This window comes from Lycium ferocissimum, unplaced genomic scaffold, assembly GCF_029784015.1.
Source record: "Lycium ferocissimum isolate CSIRO_LF1 unplaced genomic scaffold, AGI_CSIRO_Lferr_CH_V1 ctg17041, whole genome shotgun sequence".
Taxonomy (NCBI): Eukaryota; Viridiplantae; Streptophyta; class Magnoliopsida; order Solanales; family Solanaceae; genus Lycium; species Lycium ferocissimum.
This window is the reverse complement of record NW_026716972.1, coordinates 26,553-39,766: the sequence shown is the minus strand read 5'-3', so window position 1 is coordinate 39,766 and position 13,214 is coordinate 26,553.

The following is a 13,214-nucleotide window of genomic DNA, read 5'->3' as shown; positions in this document are numbered from 1 at the left end:
AAATACATCTATCCGGTCTCACCTCGTTTGACTTCCATATCATCCTTCGCCTTTTTTTTTTCAAGTCGATACACTGGCGCCTTTTAAAAGATCAACGATTAATATAATGAATCTTACTTTCTATGACTTGGCTCTATCGTACGATCTAATGACGGAAAGAAGGTCAACCATTCCTAAATGCCCCGAATTCCATTTATAAATGTGGCCGGCTTCACACCCATAAACGGGACTCTACCGGACACGACTTTGCAGACAACCCTTGGACCGACCTGCACTTCCGATACCACTTTGTCACACCCCGATCTTACTAGGGTGTGATGGGCACCGACCCCGTAACCGGAGCCGAAGCGAACCCACTGACTCTTATTACATATATAGACTTCCTTAGACTTTTACATTAATAAGAATGAAATCGTAGTAAAACCGTCAGGAATTTCTTTTTGTACTCAACTCAAATCTATATTTATACGAAACACATAACATAACACTTATGACACATCGGCCGATGGAGCCATGGCCGATCGTCTCTGTGCCCACATCTCTCGTCTCAAAAAAAGCCTCTAACTTCGAACAACGTGTCATAGTACATATACTCGACTCGGCAAACACTCCGGGACAAGTGGAGCCTACCAACTCCCGCCGGAACATCTTCTATAATATCTTCGGACCATCCGGGTGTACCGCGGCATGAAAAACGCGGCCCCCGAAGAAGAGGGGTCGATGAGCAATGTACCGAGTATGCAAGGCGTGGATGGTAACATAGAAAGAGACGTAATCATGTGCAACAACAAAGATGGAGATGTAGAGCATATCATGTGAGAGAGTATCCCATACGTATGAGACATATCACGTATAAGGGAGTAAGTCATATGGAACATGTCATATGTAAAGTTTCCTTTACGTATGGAACATATCATGTAAAGTTGTAACCGGTACATAGGGATCATATAATGTAAGGCAGAACTCGTACATATGAGTGCCCCGGGGGCGGATGCCATGCATTTGTCCGGTCATATGGTATCATAGCGCCGAACAAGTCGGCTGGCCCACATAAAATTCGAAACACGTCGGCTCCCCCATAAATCCCGCGTCCGGGCATCCCGCGTCCGGGATGATAAGCCAGCTGACCAGGTGGCAATGAAACATGTTTCCCTTCCCATTCCCCACATATACATGTATCCCTTCCCCCCACCCCATGTACATATACAGGTATGGCATGCATGAGAGCCCAAAGGAAGTCATGTATTCATCGGAGTGACGTAAGGTCGGAAACCTCCGATCACATTATGGAATAATCATGGTCGTCATGTCTCACCTTGAAGGAACGATAATCATAAGGCGAGACTATCAACGGAGAATAACATTAAGAGAACGTAGAACATGTCATTTCGTGTCATATCATATCATGTCATATCATTTCATATCATATCATATCATGTCATATCGTGTCATAGACATTGTCTCATGTTTAGCATCATTCTTGTCATTGTAAAATCGTAGTCGTCGTTCTAGATATAGAAACTTTCAAAAAGAATTGTAAAACTTAGATTTGGAGAAGAATAAATACTTTGGAAAACATTTAGGAACTTTTATGAAGAAAATCATGCCTTGGAATCGAGGGATTAGTTAAAACAACTATTATTTAGTAGTCGGAATGATGTCCAAAAATTTCCTTTAAGCTCTCCGACGGAAATAAGCTAAATGGAGCCATAGGAGGAAATTAGGGAATAGTGGGCCCACCTCGAGTCAAATGAGGCGGCGTACACAATTTACGTATAATACGTTTCATGACATGACTTATGAGAGTTTTAGGGTAAACGGATCCTATTCATGCAAGTTCTAGGTGTTTAGACAATTCTTTCAACTATTCATAAGCATTTAATTCAATTCCTCTTTTGAATGAATAGTAGTCAAATTCAAGCTCGGATTTCTAGAATTAGAGTGGTCCCCGAGACATGTATTCATGCTTATTACATCTAAGACATGCCAAAGAAAGAAGAGGTCGCCTTACATACCTTTTTCCGCTTCTCCAAATTCAAGTTCCAACTTCTTCAAAGATCTACATTTGGTCACATTTACCAAACATTAATTAGTGCATTTAGAATTGGATTCTTAAAATGACACTTGGCTACCGAAATTTCGGCAGCACTTCCCCTGTAAATACACCATCCCGCCAAGTTCAACTTGGCCAATTTCAATCAACAACACTCCCGGAAATTCAACCCGGCCAAACCATCCACCATAATGCCAATAATCATACTAACAATTGCAATAATCAACCCAAAGTACATTCTAACAATTTAATCAACATACTACTTCCTTCAAGATCTTCCAACTCCAATAAGAACATTAGCAATCCAATACTTTATAGACTAACAACATCATTTTCCATACATGCAAGAACATTGTATTCAATTCTCATTACTTCATCCCTAACCATGAAGTCCTCATTATTCATCATATAGTCTATCACAACAACAATTAAAATACTAAATGAAATTAGTTCTTCACTTCCACACAATACACACCTACACGGTTACAACTTCCACAACAATACCATAACAATTGCAACTTCCTTTCAAGCCACTAAACCTTCACTTTCATCATAGGTTCCATAACAACATCAACTAGGATATCCAATAAAGTCAATTCATCATAGCTTACCAAACAACATCATTCTCGCCACAACAACTACACACATATTTTCATGAATTTCCATCCATTTCTATACATTATAACAACAATCAACATACTACATAAAATTAATTCATCATTTCTACACAAACAACTACTCCATTCCCAACACCATGCATATATATACTTCATCAATTTCATTCATTTCCACATACTCTAACATGCACAAATCATCCATAACATATATATAAAGGAAGATTGAACACATACCTTCTTCACTTAACTCCATTCGGCTAACCCCACCACTTGCATAACCAATGTTTTTCTTACTTCAACAATTGCTCCATGTTAACAAGGACCTCCAAATTAGCTAGAATATTAGAAGGGAATAATTTTTGTTCGTCAATTTTCCATGGCTTAATTTTGAAGCCATGGCCGAATAGCCTACTATATTCCCTCTCTTCTTGTTTTCTTTCTTTCTCCTCAATTTCTTGAATTAAAGATGACCTCTCATAATATATATATATATATATATATATATATATATATATATATATATATATTGTTACACCTCGGAAAATTTCCCGTTGGTACGCAAGCGGACGAACTAGTGATGAGTGCGAGGAGTGCGAGTGTATAATGTTTCATGGGCAATGTAAGTAAATGAGCTAGTAATGCATGAAAATGGATGAGGACGATTAGAACGAAAAGTCTTGGAAAAATGAAAAGTTGCAGGTTTGAAATCTGCCCAAAGTGGTCGTAAAGTGCAAATACGGACCGTAAAGGGTATACGGTCCGTAAACGGGAGGTCGTAAACGCCATGAAAAACTTCAACTTTTTGCCCAGTAGAGAAATGGTTAAATACGACCTGGTGGACGGACCGTGAAGTGATTTACGGCCGTAAACCATGGTCGTAAATCACCATGCATGTTGCCAAGGTTTCTGTTTCAGCTTAAGCTTAAAGACGACCGCGAGGGACGGTCCGTAAAGTGGAATACGGACCGTAAACCTCCATGGACGACCACTGTTCCCCCCAGCACAGATTTTCAAGTCATTAAATATAAGGACCAAGACTTGTTTATTTCATTTTCATCATTTCACTACTTCTCTCTAGAATCTCTCTCTACATTTATTATACAAGTTTTCAAGGATATTTGAGGATCAACAACACTAAATAAGTGGAGCAAGAGTAAAGGAAATCATCAAAGATCACCCAAGCCAAGAAATCCAAATGGAGAAAAACTAGGGTTTTGCTCAAAGAGGAGTATTAGCAACCAAGGCTTATTCCTAAAGCATCTAAGGTAAGATTCATGATATTTATATGTTGTTTAAGGTATTTGGGAGTTGAGATACTTGGTCATTATAAGAGAATAGCAAATTGGGTTGTGAATGATGAATAGTGACGTTTTTGAGGCATAGTTGGAATTGAATCATGAATGTTGTTGGGTTGTGATATAAATGTGTTATAAATGGTGTTAAGAACATGAACTAGACACTTTAGATGAATGGATGAAGTTGGGCATTATGACCATGATTATGGGTAGATTAGAAGCAAATTGAGAAACCTAGATAGAGAGCATAATGTGTATGACTAATGGCCATTGTTATGATATTAATGAAGGTTTAAACGCTATCATCGGAAGGAGTCGTACGAGCATAGAATAGTGCGACAAAAAGGTATGTAAGGCTAACCCTTCTTTCATAAGGCATGGTTCTTGGCCAAATTCCTAATTCCTCTATATGAGTATGTTGTGCCTACTTGGTTGACATTCCGAGCTCATAAGCTCACGATCCCTGATATGTACTATTGCTTGACCAAAGTTCCTCATATGACTAGCAAGTCTATAATGTAGATGTAACGGTAGTGTTGATGTTAGTATAATGACAAAGGAAGAATGATGTCAAAGATGCCTACGAGCTATTATATGTATGGGTGCCTATGAAGGGCTATAATGAGTCCCCGAGCTCGCGATGCCGGGTAGAAATATGTGTATAAGAGCATATGTATAAGAATATATGTATATGAATATATGTCTAGGGTATGTATACGATTACGAAACGCACGCACGCCTCTGCCCAGATGGTATGGACAACCCTGAAGCCTTGGTAAGGCCAGGTAGATACAACCACACGAAGCCCCGGTAGGGCCAGGTAGATACTACCTTGAGCCTTGGTTGGCCAAGTAGATATGAAACACCGAGCCTTCGTGGTCGGGCACGCTATATGAAAGCTACGTATATATGCGATATCTATATGAGTAAGAATAAGCTATAAGTATATGACATCAATTAGAGTACGAATATGTTAAGGCTATGTAAGTGCTAAGTAAGGGCTATGTAAATGCGATGTATATGATATGATTATGTATGTGATATGAATGCGAATGTGCAAAACTTTGTAAAGGAATGTAGATGAGTGCATGTATGTGAGAACGAACACAAAAAGGGGTACGGTTACCATTATGGGATACGGAAGACGATGTGTGCAGGTAAGTGATATGACGATGATGTTATTGTCTCCCCTCATATGCTACTTCGTACGTTGCCTATTATGTTGCTATATTGATGTTGATCATGCTTTACATACTCAGTACATTCTTCGTACTGACGTCCTTTTGTTTGTGGACGCTGCGTCATGCCCGCAGGTGCACAGGGAGACAGATTGGACTCATAGCTGCTTGTTCGGAGATTTCATAGCGAGCTCCATCTCATTCGGAGCCGTAGCTTTTGGGTACTTATTCTTTTGTGTACATAATTATGGGCATAGCGGGGTCTGTCCCGCTCATATGATATGTCAAACTCTTAGAGGCTCGTAGTCACGTGTATGTGGATAGATATGTCCGGCCTTGTCGGCCTATATTTTTGTATATCATCTTCGGCCTCGTCGGCCCATGTACGTTGTTGTGGCACAGATGCCCGTGATATGATATATGATGGCTGTTGTCCAATGGGACTATTACGGTGTATAATTATAATATTTGAAACGATTATGGCTCACCTAAGTATTATGTGATTATATGATGATGGGTACCCGGGTGGGGTAGCACCGGGTGCTCGTCGCGGCCCCCTAGTCGGGTCGTGACATATATATATATATATATATATATATATATATATATATATAGCTCTCCAAGCATGTGAGGGGCACATGCCCCCTCTCTAGATTTTTCTTCCTTTTTCTTTCTCTTTTTTTTTTTTTTTTTGTCACATGATCCATATGCCCTTCTCTAGAATTTTCTTGAAAATTAATAAAGATGACCCCTTTGTCTTCTCATGCAAGCTTTGGCCCTTTTTAAAATTTTCTTGAACTTTTGTGTGAAATTACCATTTTACCCCTAGCCTTCCACATTATTCCCATGATGCCACTTTACAAATTTTCCTTTTTACCCTTAGCCTTTCTCAATATTTCCATACCTCCAATGTTCATAAATAATATTCCTAACAACTCATACATTAAAATTATTTCAGAACATAGTCTTGTCCTTAACTTCGCAATATCCGAACGCACGAAATACGGGCTATAACATTCACTATGAAGTATCCTCCAAAGCTACTACCAAAGGAAGATTTAGGCTTCAACAGTAGTCCGAAAACATTTGGCACTTAATCTTCTCTCTTAATCCTTGATTTTTCTTAGGGGTGGATTATTTATGTTGGAGAGGTTTTTTCAGAGCTTAAATGGTCTTTGGGAAATGTTGGAATGAAGATAAAATGAGCAGGGGGTCGAAACATATACAAAAAAGAGGTGCACCGCCCTGATATACGGCCAAATATACTGGCCATATATATATATATACGGTCCGTACTTAAAATCACACAATTTTGTACGAGTTGTACATGGCGTCGTACTCCTTTGATTTGTGATATGTCAGTTGCATTGGAAAAGAAACTCCCTGAACTTGAATTTACATAGTTTATGGATTCCATGACTCCCCATACGTTAGGAGATATAGCTCTCTAAAGTTGTACCAAAAATTCTGTCCAGAATTCTGCCAAATTTTCCCAAAGTTTCGACAAACTTAATTCCTTCGATTCGCTTGATCCCGGAACCTTTAGATACTTTCTTAACACTTGTTAAAATTATTCATTAACCTTATATGGGTTCCATGGCCTCTTTGGGCTTGCGTTAGTTTACTTATGACACAAACGACGTGAAAATCTACGCGGTGTAACATCCTTACCCCCTTAGGAACATTCATCGTTTAAATGTTGGGACATATCGGGGTAACTTATGATCCTTGAGATTCATGAGACCTTTAACTCATTGCGCTTGGCTAGATCATGCTATTATTCCGTTCCTTTCATACAAGAACGCTACAATTACTCTTGAAGGTTTTACCTTTCTTCCCTCCTTTGTCTTTTATATAGTCTCGTTCATATCCTCGCTAACATAGAACTTTTCTTATAGCATCATGGATTTGTGGATTTATGTACAACCACTGAAAGTTTCTCATGTGATCAATCTTCCTATTACTTGCATATTGTTCAACTCATTCCTTCAATATTGAAACATTATTATATAAACGTATCCTAATAACGAGGTGCTTTTCATTTAGTCTCTTATAGTTTGGCATGGCCTTGTACACCCTAATCTTCTTGTCATACTATACCATTGAGTCCTTTGTATGTAAGATCTCTAAGAATACATTGCTTTCAGATTCTAACTGCTTCATGAATTCTCTATTAGCTTTAGACTAGCAATTCGTTTGGTTGAACAATTTCATCCCTTTAAGCTATTAGATGGTAAATCTGCACTCCCCTTCATATCACATCTTATAATGCTACCCCATGATCCTCATAGTTTGCCACATGTGTAGATAACACGATGATTCTAAGATGATAGACGGGATCATTCTTATGTCTTCATGAGGTCTGGGATTCTTACTGATCATCTAGCATACACATTTCGCTTAACCATTTCTCTGAAAAGCTACGACATAAGTAACTTGTTGCATCCAAGTTTTATTGAGAGAAGGGTCTACAAAGTTTGCTGTAACTGAAGACTTTTAGTAGTTATAACTAAGGCAATATATTATATATTCGAACTGCTTTATGTATCTCGTTGTTTCGTATAACCTTTGATAGCTTATCCAAAGGAGGTAGGTGGTTTTTACCAAGCCATTTATGACCTTCTCTGTAGAATTAGACTTTTCGTATTCATAACAATCGATCCCTGCCTCTACATCGTAACCATTATGGTATATCTTTGGTATTCCGAAATGGAGTGGACAATGGACCTTAGTCCTATCCTAATCTTATCTCTTCTATCAACCTTGAAACATATCTTCGGTCCCGATGTCTTCAGCTAAATAACCTTCAATGCTATTACAACCCACTCCTATAGGTTAGATGAGATCTTCTTATCGATACCTTTGCCTTCTTGGATATAGAAGTAACTCTGTTATATTCTGTGTTACTATGTCCTTGTTCCCTGCGTTTCCTGGCATATGCTATGCTTTAGCTGTTATTGCTTCTATCCAATTACGTTCTGATCATTGCAGTTATATATCTGCTCAATTTTATCTTTATGTATTCATACAATTTTATAGGCCAAACCCATCGATAAACACCTGTGGTCGTCTACTTCTTTCACTTGAGCACCTAAAGTGACCCTTGTTCCATTTAGACACTTTAGGTGGGCCATTCCTATTCCACTTAGACACTTTTTGCACCGTTATCGGAGTAAAACCAACACCAGTCGTCTCCTACGTGAATTAAGTGGCCAATTAAATTGTGCCAGCTCATTTAAATTGTGCCAACTCAATTAAATTGTGCCAACTCATTTTAATTGTAAATTCACTAATTTGTAAATTCGTGGAGTTTTGATCATTAAAAATTGAGGCTTTTGGGCTGGTTGGATGTGCAATGAGGTGGCGCCCCCTTTGGTGTTGGTTTTGCTCCGATAACGGTGCAAAAAGTGTCTAAGTGGAATAGGAATGACCCACCTGAAGTGTTTAAATGGAACAAGGGTCACTTTAGGTGCTCAAGTGAAAGAAGTGGATGACCACAGGTGTCTGTCGATGGGTTTAGCCAATTTTATAATACAAAGTCCTAGCTCATCCAACAACCTTATCACAAATTTGGCTACCTTCTTGTTAATCGCTTGTGGCTTCGCGATTAAATGTGCATTAGCTCTATCTGAATTTACCTTACTTTAACCAAGCCGTCTTATGCGAAGTCACTTGTCCTTGCCCTTGATTTTACCGTAAATAGCCATCAATTTTTCATTCCGGCCTATCTTATTTCATTTCGCTCGCAATTCAACCCCAATTCCTTTACATTCTAGATTCCTTATACATGAATTTCTGGATACCATCTATTGGATTCATCTTCTATGTTATCACACATATTATCATATTTCGTCATAATTATTTCGGACACACAATCAGCCTTTATATCTCAAGACGCCTTGATCATTAAGTTAAAAGGTTGAAGTGCTCTTCTTCTGAATGCGTTCTCTGATTCTCCCTAAAGTTAGGTCCTTGGACTGATGCTATTTCACTTCCGCTATAAGAGATGATCCAGCGATATTCTGAACCACAATGTCTCCATCATACGAATCTATCAACTAGACTCTCAAGCTGGCTAGTTGATGAAGTTCCCTTATCAATTCTTTCCTCTCAGGCTGCACCACTACCTATATATAATACCGACTTACCTTTATTTCTTCTCTTTCTCGTTACGTCCTTCTCCATTTATCACATTCACATCTTACCCTCAAAGTCGACGCTAGTATTCATTGATTCGTATGGTTTAGAGTTGTACTACCCTCTGTCATTGCTCCCATTCCGACCATTCCTCGATATTGCGACCTCGTATTGGTACGGCTAATTCAGAGTAACTATACCATCTAGATATTATCATAGTCCTCCCTTGACTCTGAGTGCTATAGTGATTCATCCTTTTCTATTTCCTCGTTAGTTGACCTATTATTGTGCCTTCGCATTATATCTCAAGCGGATTTTCCAATGGAGCTATACCTCCCAAATTTTCCCCATCATTCCATTTAACATTCTTGGTGTATAAAGTGTTTGACTACGTCCGTCGTCAATTCATTCTTTTCCTTATCGTTATACTCATGCATCACATTTTAAGATGGTTTCAACTCCCTTTCTGTCACGATTCCTCTATCTTTTCATCGTTAAACAAGGTACATTTTTGACTTGGTATTTTATTGTTATATCCTGTATTTCGTACACTGGGACAATCCGGGTTAACTATGATAAGTTAGGGACAAAACCATTCCGGGATACAAAGTCGGGACTTTTGACCTTCGATTTTATTTTGAGACATAAGTTGTTCATGAATTTGTTGGCGTGGAACATTTAGGAAAATTTGGGACCAAAAGTGGAATAATTGGAAGTTGGGAATTATTGAAAAAAAAGGCCCTTTGGCCGTGTGGTGTTTGGTATGGTCCCACACAGTTTGTGGCCAATTTTAATTGGTCCAACCCATGTGTGGGCCATGGACACGTGTATAATATATGTGAGAGCTTAAAAGATGATTAAGTATTCATCTTTCAACATTCCAACACTTAGAAAAAAAAAGAGGAACTTGATGAACAACAAAGGGAACCATTCGGCCAACCCTCCATTTTTCAAGACCAAAAATTAGCCATCCCAAAAATATTTCCTTGGTGCAAATCCACTAATTGGAGGTCCCTAAGTAGCGTGGAAGTGTTGTTTGGGTCATCAAACCATCCGTTTTGTAGATCGCAAACCCTAGCCTAGTTGTGAAGTTGAAGAAGAAAGGTAAGATTTAATCTTGTTTTATGTGTTATGAATGATGTGTGCATGTTGTAGTAGATGAAAATGGATGAAATTCATGGAGATATTGCATGTAGAGTGGAGCCGTGTGCATGGTGTGTGTGGCCGTGTGTGTGTGTTGTTGTGTTGCATTGAAGTAATGAATTAAAGTCTAGTTAGCATGTTGTGATTGTTGTAGAGTGGAGAAAAGAATGAGAATCATCAACATATGTATGTGGGAGGTGTTGGCCGAATATAGGCCATTTGTGTGACAAGAAATGAATTAATGTTAATTAGTATTTTGATTGTTGTCGTTGTAGATTCTATGTTGACGATAAGAGTTTAATGACTCAAATTGATATTGTAAGTGTTGCGGGCTGATTTTGAGGTCATTGTGCATTTGATGTAAACCGTATATTTATGAGAATGACATTGTTAAAATGTGAATTGTTGGTGCAAATCATGATTCGGAAGTTAGGAATGTGTCATGGATGTTGTTTTCGGGTTGGGGCAGTTTTCGGGTGGATTGGAGTGTTGTTTGGGATGTTTGAAATGTTGTATGAATTGTTTAAAATGTCTTCGAATATTGTTGGTATGGGTTCGGGTTAGTATTGGGATGTATAAGCGTTGATGTTGGCTTGAATGTAAGCCGTTGAAGTGAACATAAGGAATGTTGTCGGATTATGTAGAAAGAGTATTTAATGCTAGAATGCGTTTTAAATTGATTATTGATGTTGATGGTTTGGTTGTTGGTGTTGTTGTTGATGAATTTGGCCGAGTTGAATTCTCGGGGTGGTGCATTTACAGGGGAAATGCTGCCTAAATTTCTGTGGAATTTAGTGTTCGTTTGGAAATGAACTCCAAAATGCCTATAGTAACGTTGGTATTTAATGATATTGTGTAGATTTTGGAGAGCCCGAGGTTTGAGTTTGGATTGACTTGGAGAGCGGACGAGGTATGTGGAGCTTATCCTTCTTTTCTTTTGGCATGTCCTAGACGCAAGTAAGTTGTGATATGTTATGAGCCTTGGGGGTAATTCTATTCGTAAAGTCCGAACATGTTTATGATTCATACTTGCTTTGTGATGTTGGCATCCTTAATATGGTTAAGCTATGATCCGTGTTTCTTTGATATGATTGGATTTGAAATGCTGTGTATACGGTTTGTTCCGAAAGGATCTTATGTCTACAAATGTCCGTAACTTTCCTAGACAGAACCGGATTGCTTTGATAAGCTCGTAAACGATTCTTACTTGTTTCTTGATATTTGTATTCTTAATGTAGTCGAATTATGGTCTTTATGTCTTTTGTATGACTAAATTTCAAAAGTTGCATAAAAAGTTTTGTTTTCAAAAGAGTTTCGCTCCTAAACGATTCTGTAACTACGAACGACCGTAACTTTCAAGAAAGGGCTCGGATCGCTTTGATATCTTCGCAAATGATTTCATGACGAGTAATGATTTTAAATTTCATAGGCGGGCCCGGGTTGGGTTGACGATCGTCCGTGGGTCCCACGACTTTTCTATTTTTGGTTCTAACGACCTATTTTTGAAAGAATTTAATATGACTATCTTTCCGACCCCCGAGTATGATTACTTATGTATCGGTTGAGTCTGAAATGAGGATTTTTATGCATGTGATTTTGATACGTGACTATTGTTTTGAAGTTCGGTCTGATATATTCCCGAGTGATATTCGGAAGAAAACCTGATTTGACTATTGTTTCGGTTTTGAACTAATAGTTCGTTCTGACTATCCTATTGGGTCTTTGTAAGTGTTTTGTATGCATATGACTACTTACGATTCTGCTCGTGCTTTCTGTTGTTATATCTTTCGTCGAGTCCCGGGCCGGTATGTTATCGTGCGCACTATGCTATATTCCGAAGTATGATGTGTTTTTCGAAGTATGATGTGATATGATATATGATGTGATACGGAGTATGATGTGTTCGGAGGTATACAATATTCCGAAGTATGATATGTTGTGGCGTCCAGATGGAGTGGCGACCACGTTCTGTCCGCCGGGTCCCATTACGGACCGTATGTGATATGATATGATATGTGATGATCTGATGATACGATATGATATGTGATATGATGTGCGATAATATGACGATACGATTTGATTTACCGAGTCCCTCACTAGAGGGCTGGGTACGATATGTTTATGATTATTATATTATATATGGATCGGGTCGTACGTTCCTCGGCATCATTATATTATATATGGATCGGGTCGTACGTTCCTCGACATTATTATATTATTTATGGATCGGTCCGTACGTTCCTCGGCATTCGGTTAATGTCAGTTCATATGATAAGTTGTGATGTTATGATGTGTTACGGTAAGCATTTTGGCATTCTGATTATTACATTTGTCTTCTGTACCTCTGTTGTATGATTTGCATGTCAGACGCATTTTGGTATCCTGGATCCTCTACTTTATCTCAACAAACTATTTAGCTTTGTTCAATTACTTTGTTAATCATCGCATGTATCAAGACCTAGTTTTCTTTACATTATAGATTAACTTTGTGTTCACTTTGTCAATCATCAAAACTTCCCACGTGGCATTATGCCAACGCATTGCCACTCCTGTTCTTCAGAACACTTTGGTGTGCATCTTGAGCTTCTTTGAGGGTATGGTCTAGGCAAGCATACTACTGGCTACTCCAGAGGGTTCTCAGACCAAAGGTAGAGCTCAGACTCCCGATCTGATGGTTTTTGCCAGGTATAGGACCCCAGGGGAACACCCAGTTGCTACTATGCTTGCCTAGGCCCAGTTGCCAAGCCTACCATGACCGTTGAGGAACAGAGGAGATGGGATAAGTTTGAGA